General features: G+C 40.5%; 1 protein-coding gene across 1 annotated transcript in view; it reads left to right on the forward strand.

Annotated features, from left to right (window-relative positions):
* DCC (DCC netrin 1 receptor) overlaps positions 1-13273 on the forward strand; it is a 1018850-nt gene that overhangs the window by 487514 nt on the left and 518063 nt on the right. The window lies entirely within an intron of this gene.

Genomic DNA, 13273 nt, shown 5'->3' on the forward strand with positions numbered 1-13273 from the left:
GGTTCCAAATCAGTGAACAATAGCGAACTACATTTGTGTTATTCAATGAGATTTAAGGAACTACATAGATAATACTTGGTCAAACAATAGCATAATTTGAATGTACTGTTCTTTTTGAATTCTGGCTTTAATGGCTTTGAAGCTTATGCATAAAAAAATAATTTAATTAGCAGGCAGAGCCCTAATTTGGATTATAAGATATTCAGTGCTTGTATAACAATATCCTTTTATCAAGAAATAATAAAACATTGTAATTATGCATGATGGAGGCTTAAGTTCTATTGCTTTAGGTGCATTGATATAGTATAGTGTGTTGGGTTTTTTTCGGTACAGTGTGAGAATAAAAATTGACTTTATAATTGCTAAAGTTCACTTAATAGTAAAACTGTTTTCATTTTGTAAGGAGTCAATCACTGAAATGGAAGATGACTTCTTGGATAAAGTACTAATTTCATTTCACTTAAAGATGTTGATTGCAAACCCACTATGAAACGATATGAAATGCATGATTATTTATGGTGAAATAACAATCAGTTACATGAATCCTAAATGTTTTCCACCTGCAGTAGGTTGTAATATTTTATGATATGGGTATACAGTTCCCTTGAAAACTAACAGGAATTGCACATCCACATTTTTCTGGGATGTTTTGAAAATCTCAGCCCCTCTTTATATGCACTCGACTTCAGCTGTCTACGTCAATACATGACTAACAGTATGCAGTCCATAAGTATTATGCAGAAAGTATACATGGATAATTTTTCACACAGATACTGGGAGAAATATGGATAATGTACTGTGATACATGTGAGGGAAAATTTAGGTGATGATATAATACCAAGGGTGTAAGGAAACAAGGGTTTAAAGTGTAGTGTTGATTCTTTGTAGTGCACTGGTAATGTGTGGGAAGCTGTATGGATATAAGCAATGATTAAATCATTGGACCATGTGGGATACAGAAAATTAATACACATGAATAGAATAAGATATGATGCTGTATGCAAAGTGAACATTAGTCCTGTAAAATACACAATTGTATATACAAAATGAGAGAGTTTTTTGGGTTTTTTGTTTACAAATATCCATTCACATATGCAAATGTTCTAAGAAAGCATTTGTCAACTTAGCAAATTGTGGGACATTTTTTGGAAGTAAAGGTTAGATACAAACCTTTAAAATGTGATTGCTTTAATGAAATGCACATATCTTTGTTTAGCAACAATTTTGTGTTTATATACATTTAGAGTAAAAATCTAAAGGATTCAGCAGAAACTAAGCACCTAAAATTTTCTATGCAAATACCTAAAATTCAATGCAAGATAGTATTCGTCCTTCCAGAAATGCTTTAAAAAAATCACAGAAGCGGTTTATTTTTTGAATCCTTATGAGTGAGAAACTCTGACATACTACAAAATTGCTCATATTATTAGCTTAATGTATAGATCTGAAATAATTTTAATTGACGGCTTTATTCATTTTTGTATTGTTGGGGAATAAATGGAAAGAAATCTGTGAACTTTATTCAAGAAAACACTGCTACTTCTCTAACAGACAACTGCAAATGGGCGTGAGTGTCTTGTAAGCCACCTTCTCCCCCTGCATCTGGCTGGAAATCCCGGTGCCTTAGGTAATCAGCATTTTTAGATTACCCGCAATTCTCCATGCACGCCAAAAAACAGGGCTTTTACTATAATTGTGAACAGTTATGTTGTATGGAAAAGGCAGGTAAAGCTTTTGTTCTGATGACTGTGTGAGCAGGCCATTGCTAGATTAAACATGCAGGTCAGCGCTAGATCAACATTTGGTCATGGTGACTAATATATCATGGTGAGATACTTTTTTAAATAATGGAGCTATCTGGGAAGAAAATGAATGTATTACTGTGCAGATCCTATCAATACTTTAAAAAAGCTAAACATAACTGCGCTTACATGCACCAAAATACCAAAAATGCACAGAGGAATATATATACTTGAAAAGATAGTTAAATTTTTTGCAAAAAAAAATTATCTATGAATATTTTGAGTAAAAACCCTTTTAGGCAACAAAAAGGTAAGAAAATCCAGTGAATATTACTTACTTGCTTTATAAATCAGGTATATGCTTAGTAATAAATAGGCAATGGCAGTGACAGGTATAATTAACATAACCTTTGTCCCTTATAAACGCTTCTCCCTATATATTTTCAAACTTTCAGAAACATTTTTTTTCTAGAGAAAGATGTTGTAGATTCATAGATGTTAGGGTCAGAAGGGACCTCAATAGATCATCGAGTCCGACCCCCTGCAGAGGCAGGAAAGCGTGCTGGGTCTAGATGACCCCAGGTTTAGACCAGTTTCTGATCACTTATACTGGTTTACATGTCATTTCTGTCCCTATCCATAGACAGATGCATATCACCCATCAATGATCTCCAGTAACCTTGTTTTTTAAATAATTTTCTAGGCCCATGTGACCTATTGAAACTCTTGGCAATCTATAGACGACATAGACATCTGTTTTGGAGACTGCGTGCTTTGGGCAAGGTCCATGGCTGTCAGACCGCCTGCACCATTCAAGCTGCTTGTATCACATAACTGACATTAAAACAAATTTGTTCACAGGAAAACAAGCGTGGCTCCCCAAGTGTTTCAGAATGGGAAAAGTAGACAGCTAATGAAGCAACTCAGGAATTAAAGACTCGTTATTACAAGGCTACTGCTGAAAAAGAAGGCCTGGTTATAAAGGATCTTCACGTTGTATTTGCTCTTCCATGTCCTGCATGGCAAAGTCCAGCTGGGCTAGGGTTCAGGCCAGAAGCAAGCCAGTACAAAGGTCCACCCTGTACTTAAAAACTAGTGCCTAGCATGGGATAAACACACCCAGGCAAGAGTGATTTAGGCACATGGTAGCAACCTGACAAGATCATTCCCCTTCCCCATGATTCACTTTGTGGCTAATGATGGCATAGAGCCTCTCAAACTAGTTTCTGGCTTGATGCAACACCATCCATCTCCAGCGCTTGCCTCTTCAAGCTCCCTCAAAGCACGGGACAGAGTCCATCAGCTAATGGAGATACAGCCTGTTTTACCTTTACTCCAAACAGAGCTACTTTAAAAAAAGGATGACAGCGAGGAAAGCAGAGGGAAGGAGACTAGTCAGCTCCTCCTGTAGCAAACGGGCGCTGCCCGAGTGCAATGCCTGCAGCCTTCGTGCTGTTCCCGAAGGACGGTACCCAGCTATTTTGTAACCTGGTCATAAAAAGAGACTAGATTAGTCAGGCATGATCTACCTGCTATGAACCCGTGCTGGTTTCCCCCAGCATAATTTTTCCTGCCAGGCTCTCGCAAATGTGAGTCTTGATAATTTTTTCAAAGACTTTGCCAAGGATGGAGGTGAGACTGACTGGCCTATAGTTGCCTGGGTCCTCCTTCCTCCCCTTCTTGAAAATGGGGACCACATTGGCCCTTTTCCAGTCCTCCGGGACCTGGCCTGTGCACCCCGAGTGTTCAAATATTCCCGCCAGTGGCTATGCAATGACGTCAGCCAGTGCCTTCAGTACCCTTGGATGGAGCTCATCCAGGCCTGCCGACTTAAACGCATCCAGTTCCTCCAAGTGCCTCTGCACCATCTCAGGGTCTACGCTTGGTAGTCTGGCGTCCTGCTGCTGCCAATAGCATAAATGTTGCAATAAATAGTAGTAATAAACTAGTAGCATAAATAAATTAATAAACTAAATAAACTAGTAGCATAAATGTTGGGCAAGTTGACTGTAAATTTCTGTTGCAAAATATGAGTGCACAGATAAACGAGTGGGATATACTGACTAATACTGCCTAAAGTAGGCCTGGAGCATACTCCTATGTGTAGATCATTTTTAAAAAGAGTGACATTAGAAAAGAAGACCAGTGTTAAACTAGCCTGTTTGACCTGGCCAAGAGCAAAAGCTGGGAAATTGTATATTAATGCTGCAGAAAGGTCCTTTGAGCTTGCCTTGCTCTGCACAAGTTTTGAAACATTTCTATAAGGGACATGTATTCCATAATGAATTTAAAAAGATGTTTAATACTTCAATACACAGTAATTCCCACATCATAAATAAAAATCACCCACTGTTCTAAAATCTATGGTGAAAAATATAGTGGAGAGTAGATCTTTAGCTGGTATAAAGTGTGAAGACTCCACTGAAGTGGATGAAGCCATGGCAACTTTGCCTCAGCTAAAGATCTCTTCTCCTGTATTTGTGCCTAGTGGGAAGAGTTAAGAATACCATAGTCCTACATTTGTTAAGCTTTACTTTAATGCCGGACATCTGAAAAATAGCCATCCCTGAAGCAGAAAAGACATTTTCTTCTGACTGTCAAACACAGAGCAAGCTCTTGAGTTATCTTCTCATCTGAGTCTGTCACTCTTTCTGGAACTGTGTATGTTAATGCATTATGATGGAAGGCTAGGGTGGCCACAAGTAATCCAAAGGATTTGAAAGCTTAAAAAAGTCCTCTTAGGCACAAAAATCTGCAATATAGCTCCTTTCCCTTGGATGGAATTGCGATAGGATCCATTGCAATTTTCTGCTGGAATAAGGTATTTTCTTACCTTATATCTGTCAATAAATTCAAAGGATTGTTCCATAATGGCATATAGTATAGACAGACAGACAGACAGACAGACACAATCCTCAGAACACAAAAGAAACCCACTCCCATGCAGAGGAAAGGTAGCAGAAGGGCTGGTAAGCCCTCTTGGCTTAATAGGGACATCATGGTCCTCTTGAAAAAGAAGAAAGAAGCATACAAACAATGGAAGCTTGGGACAGTCCCCGAGGAGGACTATACAACAATGGTCTGTACTTGTAGGGAGCAGATTAGAAAGGCTAAGGCGGTGACTGAATTTAAGCTAGCAACAGAAAGCAAAGACAATAAGAAGCCCTTCTTTAGGTACATAGGGAACAGGGGGAAAACAAATGGAAGCATGGAGCCACTGCTTAACAACTTTGGACAGCTGCTTACTGACACTCAGGAGAAAACTGAACTCCTGAATGACTACTTTGCTTTGGTATTGCACCAGACTAATGGGAAAACCATACTAGAATGAGTGCCTTCCTGTTGTTGACGTTGAGCTGGTGCATGATCCGTTAGAAAAGTTAGACATTTATAAGTCAGCAGGTCCAGATGGACTTCATCTGACAGTGATGAAGGAGCTGGCTAAAGTCATTATGGGGCTTCTGGTGAAATTTCCAAAACTAATGGCACTGGGAGGAGGTCCCTGAAGACTGCAAGAGGGCTAGTGTTGTCCCCCTCTTCAAGAGGACCTTGGGCAACCATAGGCCAATTAGCCTAACTTCTATCCCAGCAAAAATCCTGGAAAAATGCATGCAAGGGGTCTATGTGTGGTACGCTTACAGAAGGTAGCGTTCTGAATGACAACGAGTGTGGTTTCATCATGGTCAGGTCTTGTCTTACCAATCTCATTTCCTTCTACAACCAGGTAACTCACCACCTGGATAAGAGAGAGGAGATTGACATTGTATACCTAGACTTCCAAAAGGCCTTTGATCTGGTATCCCATGATGTTCTCACAGGAAAATTTGAAGATTGTGGCTTAACTGCTCTACTGTTAGGTGGGTAGGAAGCTGGCTGTGGGGTAGGACCAGAGAGTTCTAATGAATGGATCTGTGTCATCCTGGCGAGAATGGCCAGTGGTGTCCCTCAGGGGTCTGTGCTTGGTCCAGTGCTTTTCATCATCTTTATCAATGATTTGGATGTGGGGGTGAAGAGATCACTGGCCATGTTTGCAGATGACACCAAGTTATGGGGGAGTGTGGTCACACTTGAAGATAGGTTCCAGATACAGGCAGATCTAGACAGGCTGGTAAGTTGGGCAGATCAGAACCAGATGAAGGTCAACATTGAGAAGTGTAAAGTGGTCCACCTCGGAATGAACAATGCCCAACATACTTACAGGCTCGGTGCCACCATACTGCCTAGCATCATGACTGAAAGGGGCCTAGGGGTAATAATAGACCATTGTATGAACATGAGCCGTCAGCGTGATGCTGTAGCCAGCATTGCAAACAATAATCTTGCAAGCGGCAATCGATGCATCTCAAGCAAAACCAAGCAAGTGATTCTTCTGCATAACTCAGCATTGGTGAGACCGCAGCTGGAGTAGTGCATCCAGTTCTGGGCACCACACTTTAACAAGGACATGGTAAAGCTTGAGAGAGTCCAGAGAAGAGCCACCTTTATGATCAGAGACTTGCAAGGCAAGCCATATGAGGAAAGTCTGATGGACTTGGGCTGCCTCAACCTAAAAAAGAGAAGGCTGAAAGGGGACTTGGTAGCAGCTTACCACTATAGCAGGAGAATACACAATGGCGTGGCAAACAACTGTTCACCAGGGCACCCTTGGGGAAAACCAGGAGTAATGGCCACAAACTCTTGGAAGACCATTTCAGGCTTAACTCCAGGAAAAATTTCTTCACAGTTAGGATGTCCAGACTGTGTAATAAACACCCTTCAGAGGTGGTGCAATCACCAACCCTGGAAATATTCAAGAGGAGACTGGACGGTCACTGTGCTGGGGTCACCTGACCCCAGTTGACTTTCCTGCGTAGTGCAAGGGGGCTGGACCCAATTATCTTGCAAGGTCCCTTCCAGACCCTTACTATCTATCTATCTATCTATCTATCTATCTATCTAAAAAGTGTTATGGCAGTGTCCCCCTGCTCCCCCCCCCCCCCCTCTTTTTTTGCTTTCCTATTCTCCAACTCTGGAGACTCAAATGTATCCAATAGGCTTCGACTCATTACCAAAATGTTGATCAGACTGCTATATCTGTTTCTTTCAGGATGGCTTTAATAAGAGCCATGTCATTAAGTTCAGTGAAAATTTGAATCTCTAGAAAACTGTAAGAGTATAATAAGTCTCATACTGGATCAGACCAATTATTTGTCTAGTTTAGTCCAGTACTCTGTCTCCAACAGGGGCAAAACTGAATGCTATAGAGCAGTGGCTCAACATATTTGCCATAGTGGGCCACACTTGCAACCCTCAATGTGTTATGTAGGCCACACCCATGCAACTTACTTCCTGTGTATCCATTTAAAAATGTTTTAACAGGATGTCACATGGGCTGCAGCAGTGTGCTGATTGGGCCGCATGTAGCCTGCATGCTGTGGGTTGAGAACCATCACCATAGAGGGAGAGCATTGAACCAAATATTTCTACAGTGAAAAATGTTTCTGCAGACTTGGAGATTTTAGTGCACACCCCCATTTCCAGGTCATTGATGAATTTGTTGAACAAAATAGGACCCAGCACAGAAATCGGCAGGACTCTACTTTTGACCTTCTTCCATCCTGAAAAGTGACCATTTAGACCTATCCTTTGCTTCATATCTTTTAAAGCTGCCAGTCTACAAAAGAACCTTCCCTCCAATCCCATGGCAGCATAGTTTTATAAAGGCCTTTAGTGACGGACCTTGTCAAACGCTTTTTTGAAAGTCCAAATATATTACATCAACTGAATCCCCTTTGTCCAGGTGCTTATCAACACCCTCAAAGAACTCAAAATTCATTGTGTATTAATGACAGATTGTTTCCAGGTGTTTTCTTGGGATATTAACTGTCCAGGCATATGTTTAAAATTTACTTTGCTATGGCTAACGTCATACATTGCACGTTAGGAAGAAAGTTTGCATTGCATTCTTGGTCATTGGGGGGAGAATGCTCAAGCTCACTGCAATAACAGTTGGAAAGGAATGGGATTGTACCTGGGTACTGTGGGTTCTTCTGGATATACCTGTTGAAATGCAATGAAACCTAACAAAATACAGGAACCAAATTGAATGGATCAATAGTTCTTTCCATCATCTTATTTAGATCATTTTTGAAACATGGATTATATTATTTATAGTCTTAAGGGGCTCCGCAGAAGCAGTTATTTTCTGTACAGTAAATATACATTTGGACAATGTTTAAAATAAGTTTTATACAATTGGGGCTATAATGTTTCCTTTGAGAATAATTTCTGCACTGCTGTCTCATGCCAAATGAGATAATAGTAGGTTTGTGTTACTGATACCAATGTAAGTACTAAACATGTTGTCTGGTACATATCTTATAGCTGATCTTAAAATGTTTCTAAATCCTCAGCTTGATTTTTTTTAAGTAACTGAAAATGAGAATAATTTAGCCTTACAGAAAATACTATATGTGGGTGCTGTGAGTTTTTAATAAAACTGTGATACATGGTTTACCCTGAGCTATTTTGGGGGCCTACATGAAAGACTCCATGCAATATAGATCATCTAGAAATTTGAGCTCCTGTCTGGTTTTTATCATGAGTAAATCTTCTTGGGATTTCACTTTGTCCCATGTTAATTCTTTCTATGATAGAAGGCAGAAGTAAAAGAGAAAAGGAAACACAGAAATATGGGGAGAATTGCAGGGGATAAGAGATGAAGTTAAAGATGTTTGCTTAGATTTATTCAGACCCAATTGAAAAGAAATGTAATGATAGCAAATACGAAGGCTGTTGGAAGTAAGGGGTGAGGATCTTATAAGATTCTAAACCATCTGGATTTCTTCAGCCATCCTTTAGGCAAATATAAGGTATTGGGCTCAACATGGAGACAACAGCCTGCAATTTAATAGCCTGAAATAAGCAGGATGTCAGCTTAGATGAGTGAATGGTCCTTTTGGCCTTGACAGTATGAATCAGTTCAAATGAGTAGTCCAAGTGGAATTAGTAATTTACCCAATACCTGTAAATGAAGCAAGAAGTTCATGTCATAAAGGCTTTGTTAAAGTGGGGGGAAAGGGGGTGAGGGGAAGAAGCATTTGGGCAGACAGTGAACTGGTAATCAAGGCATCACATTTTAAGAAGATAAAAGGTGACACTTTCATGCAACTCTGTGTAGGCTCATTGAACTGACTGCCACAAGATGACTTTAAGATCCCAGACTTGGCAAGATACTAAGAGGATTGGGCATTTTTATAAGGGGGATATGAAAATCCAGTTAAAAATCACAAGGATTTTTAGAACAGAGTTTTAAAAGTGATATAAACTTTTATGCTTGGGGGCCTAAGTCAAATTGTAATGTATAAAAGTTGGGAAAGCATTTTTCTCATGAAAGTGTTATTCAGTAGCTTCCTTCTGCAGTTTTTACCTTATTCTGAAGCTGATACTAGGCAGTGTCAGAAGCAATACCGGACTAGTGTAAGTGCTGGCCTGACCCAGTATGTCAGCTCCTTTGTGTCTATGCTTTTTGGATCCATCAGTGCAGAAGAAAGTAGGTCTGGCACTGTATAAAGGAAGAATATCTGGAATAGTATTTGGGAATCTAAGAATATTAACCGAGTTGACGTTGACTAATTTATATTGGGCACCTAATTATAAATTTTTGATTTTAGTATTTTTATGAATTAATCCTTGTCAGTACTTCTGTAGTCTAAGATGTTAAACCTTTGCATACTAGGGCTCTGTGGAATTTCACTGGGTGTTTCATTTTGAAGCTGTTTTGACACGTTTCAAGTTTGAAACAGCAAAATTGAAATGAAACAAAATCCTTCCAAACAGCTTCAAAATGAAACAAGGGCACTTGAAACATTTAGAAAGTTCTGAAATGTTTTGTGTTTTGAAGCTGGGCCTACTTGGCTTCAATGCCAGTCCCAGGTGGCAGTGGCAGCCTCCTCTCACCAGAGAGCCCGCACCCCTGGGAGGGCTGCGGGGCTGTGCCAGACTCTTCTGGGGAGTTAAGGGGGTGAAGGATCTGCGTGCCATATGAGAGGAGACTGCCACCTGGGACCAGTGGCAGCAGCAGTCTTCCCCAGCACTAGGTGCAGGCTGCGCTCACTGCTGGTCCCAGGTGGTAGAGGCAGCCTCCTCTCATCCAGCATGCAGATCCGGGGGCTCGCACCCTCAGGAGGAGTCTGGCACAGCCTGGGAGCCCTCTCAGGATCTGCGCCCTTGATAAGAGGAGCCTGCCTCTGTCACCTGGGACTGGCACTGGGTGTGGGCTGTGCCCAGGCATCCTCCTCCTCCTCCTCTCATCCGGTGCACAGATTTGGGGGCTCACACCCTCTGGAGGAGTCTGGCACAGCCCTGCACACCTCCCGGGGGTCCAGGTCCCTGGATCTGTGCACCGGATGAGACGAGGCTGCCGCCTCTACCAGCAAATATCAGGAGTTGTGTTTTGAAGAGTTTAAGGTGCAGTTTCTCAGAAACCCCTGCACCTATCTCCTTGGAAGGCTTCATGTCCTCAGAAGGGGCTATCATCCCTGCAATTTTCATCCAAATCAGGCAAGAAATGACAAAGTTTTAGGCATTTCATGATTCCCAATTATAGCCTACGGGCAAAAAGTCGAAACTGCAAAAGAGTTTCGACAAAATGAAATGGGACAGTGCTTCTAAACTAAATGAAACACTGTCCCTTCCAAATGGTGAAATGGACATTGAAACAAAATGATGGTGTTTCACACAGCCCTATTGAATATCACCTCTCTCACCTGTGCCACTTATTTGTGGAAAAGGCTTGAATAAATCTTTTGTGGTTGCCAGGTTCAGCGAATATAAGGTTCCATTTTATGCTGACTGTAAACCCAGAAAGAAACTTTTGTGTTGTCATTTGAAATAGTTTGACCTCAGGAAAATAGCTGGGGGCCCTGAATTTGAGGAGCAAAGGGTAATGGAAACACAAACAGCACACACCAAAAAAAAAAAAAATAATAATAATAAAAAAAAGTCTTTGAGCATGTATGCATTGCATTTGGATCATGTTATGGAGAGCTGCTGGGAAGATGCACCTGGCTTGTTTTCGGTGTGCTGAACTTTGGAAAAAAAATAGCATGACTACTTTTCTGTATGCTCCTCTTCCACTGCCTTGGGGTGGTTTATAAGAGCTATACTGGGCACATCTAGCTCCCTTCTGCTGGTAGCTATATTACATGTTTTCATGGAAATTATCCCTAGCCAACTGATGCTGTGTACACAAGCTCTTTGAATCAGTTTGGACAGGGAGATGAGTTTTGGTAAGGTGCTTCTCTGCTCTGAGGAATATACCTCATGAAGAAGCTCCATATTTTATAGATATGACTATAGTGATCATCCCTACACTGAGAGAGAAATGCTGTACAAGGGATGCAATGTATTGCAATATATTGCAATAGTAAATAGTAATCTGCAGTTTTAATGACTTGCCACAATATTCCTAAAATCTGAAAGAAAAAGATAAATGAATTGCAGCAGACTCTCTTTGTGTGTGTGTGCACACGTGTGTATTGGTTGGTGGTGGGTATGTGTTTTATATTTTGTGTTTGCTATGAAAGGGCCAAAATCTGCTGACATTTAAGGTAGTGAGAAAAGTCCAACTCATTTCAGTGGTAAGACAGATTTAAAACTGGAAGGTGTGTATGTATCTGTATGTGTTGCCTCTCCCACTGACGCTGTGAAACATCAGGATAGCCCTGATGCCTATGGTTCTGCATACTAACGAATAATTGTCTTTCCTTTATTTGAATCCCATTTTCTTCAGGAGCACTAATATTGGTATTAATTTTTCAACGTTGTGTAATTAAAGAGTGAAAACTGTTATTAAATTGCAATTTAAATATTTATTAAGTCATTTTTTTCTCAGGGAACAAGCAACAAGAGACAGAATGTACAAACAAAATAGGGGAAGCGTCATACATTCTCTTAATGTTGTTGCTTAGTAACTACACCATATTGACTCATAAATTGATTTTAAAAAACAGTTGTGTGCTTTCGCATAGTTATTTTGCCCATGCAAACAGTTATCTCCTCTCCAGATTCAAGGCTTGCAGCAGTGCAAACTTTTTTTTTTTTAATTGACCTAAATATAAACTGTGTTAAAATTCAAGATAATCCACATGTTTGTATTTTAGAGGTGTGACTGAATGACAGACTCTGCTAAGTTTTATTGTAGCTGGCTCTGACTTGCAACACTTATGACTGTGTAAAACATACACTGAGATCAGTGGTAAAAATAAATAAAATGAAATACATCCTAATAGAAGGTAATGCATGTGTGTGCTAGCAAACTGCTTCTTCTAATAAACTAATTGTTACCACTGTATAGTATAATATAATATAAATTGGTGTTATGCCTTCGTGGTTTCTCAGACATAATTCCAAATTCTCCAGGAGGAAACTTGCCATTTTAATCAAGTTCTAATTTTCCCTCTTCCAACAGGAAATTAATTTGGTATTTATAGCTTTTATCTCTTTCTATAAAGGCCTGAAAATTAAAAGAGTGAGTTTAGTGAGTCAAGCCTGGATTCCGAAATTCATTGCGTATGGGCACGTTCATGTCTGTACAACAATTTGGAGGAAATGGGCCCTAAGTTACTTAGGCTCAGATCTACAGAAGGATTGTGATATGTAAATTCCACTTATATCTAGCAGTTTGTTGGCACTTAATTTTTTTCTAGTCCAGCTTTTTTCCAATACAGCTCTTATATCATGGATATGCACTCTTGAAAGGGCATTCAAAGGCAAGGGCAGCATTGCTCTCTCTCGTCTCTTTTTAAGCCAGGTAGGACCCGTGGTTTTTTGACACATATTCAGGAGGGCTTTTGGTTCTGTATCTTGTCTGATAGGGAAACCTCTCTATGGGCCAGAGTTGTCTGATAGAGAAACCACTCTTATGGGCCTTGGCTCTTGTAAGATATGAGATTTGAGACATATCCCCCTTTTTTGGTTACTGGTTAACTAGGTGTATGTACAGGCATCACATTTAGATTGACCTAACCATAGTTAGGTCAATCTAAATGTCCAATCATGCAGGCCTTCAGGAGGTTTAATTGGGGGGAAACTAAGCCACCTAAACCTAAACTAAGTGTACTGAATGCTTGTTCATGCCATCAGGTGGGTCAACATTCCCTTGGTCCCTTTGGGCATGTCTTTACCACCTCCCTGCCAAGCCCCTAAAAAGAAATTGAAATGATCAGTTCGGGAAAATGGAAGTTTCTTTTTTGCTTACTTTAAGGCTACAGGGGATGTTAGATCATGTTAAAAATGGCCACCCAATCTAACTTAGTTTGCTTAGGTGCGGACCTTATACTAGTTAGGTGGATCTAAGTGTAAACTGTACAGAAGTTCAGAACAGTTACATTGGTTTAACCCGATCTAAGTTAACCCGACCTCTGAGGAACACCTGATTTAGACTGGCTTGGCCATTTTTAGGCTGATCTAACTGTCCTGAACTGTACAGTTCCTAGTGCAACCCCAGGGCTGGGAAAGCCTAGCTGCCAGCCCCAACATTGGGGCTGCTC

This window comes from Alligator sinensis, unplaced genomic scaffold (assembly GCF_000455745.1).
Source record: "Alligator sinensis unplaced genomic scaffold, ASM45574v1 scaffold701_1, whole genome shotgun sequence".
NCBI classification, from domain to species: domain Eukaryota; kingdom Metazoa; phylum Chordata; order Crocodylia; family Alligatoridae; genus Alligator; species Alligator sinensis.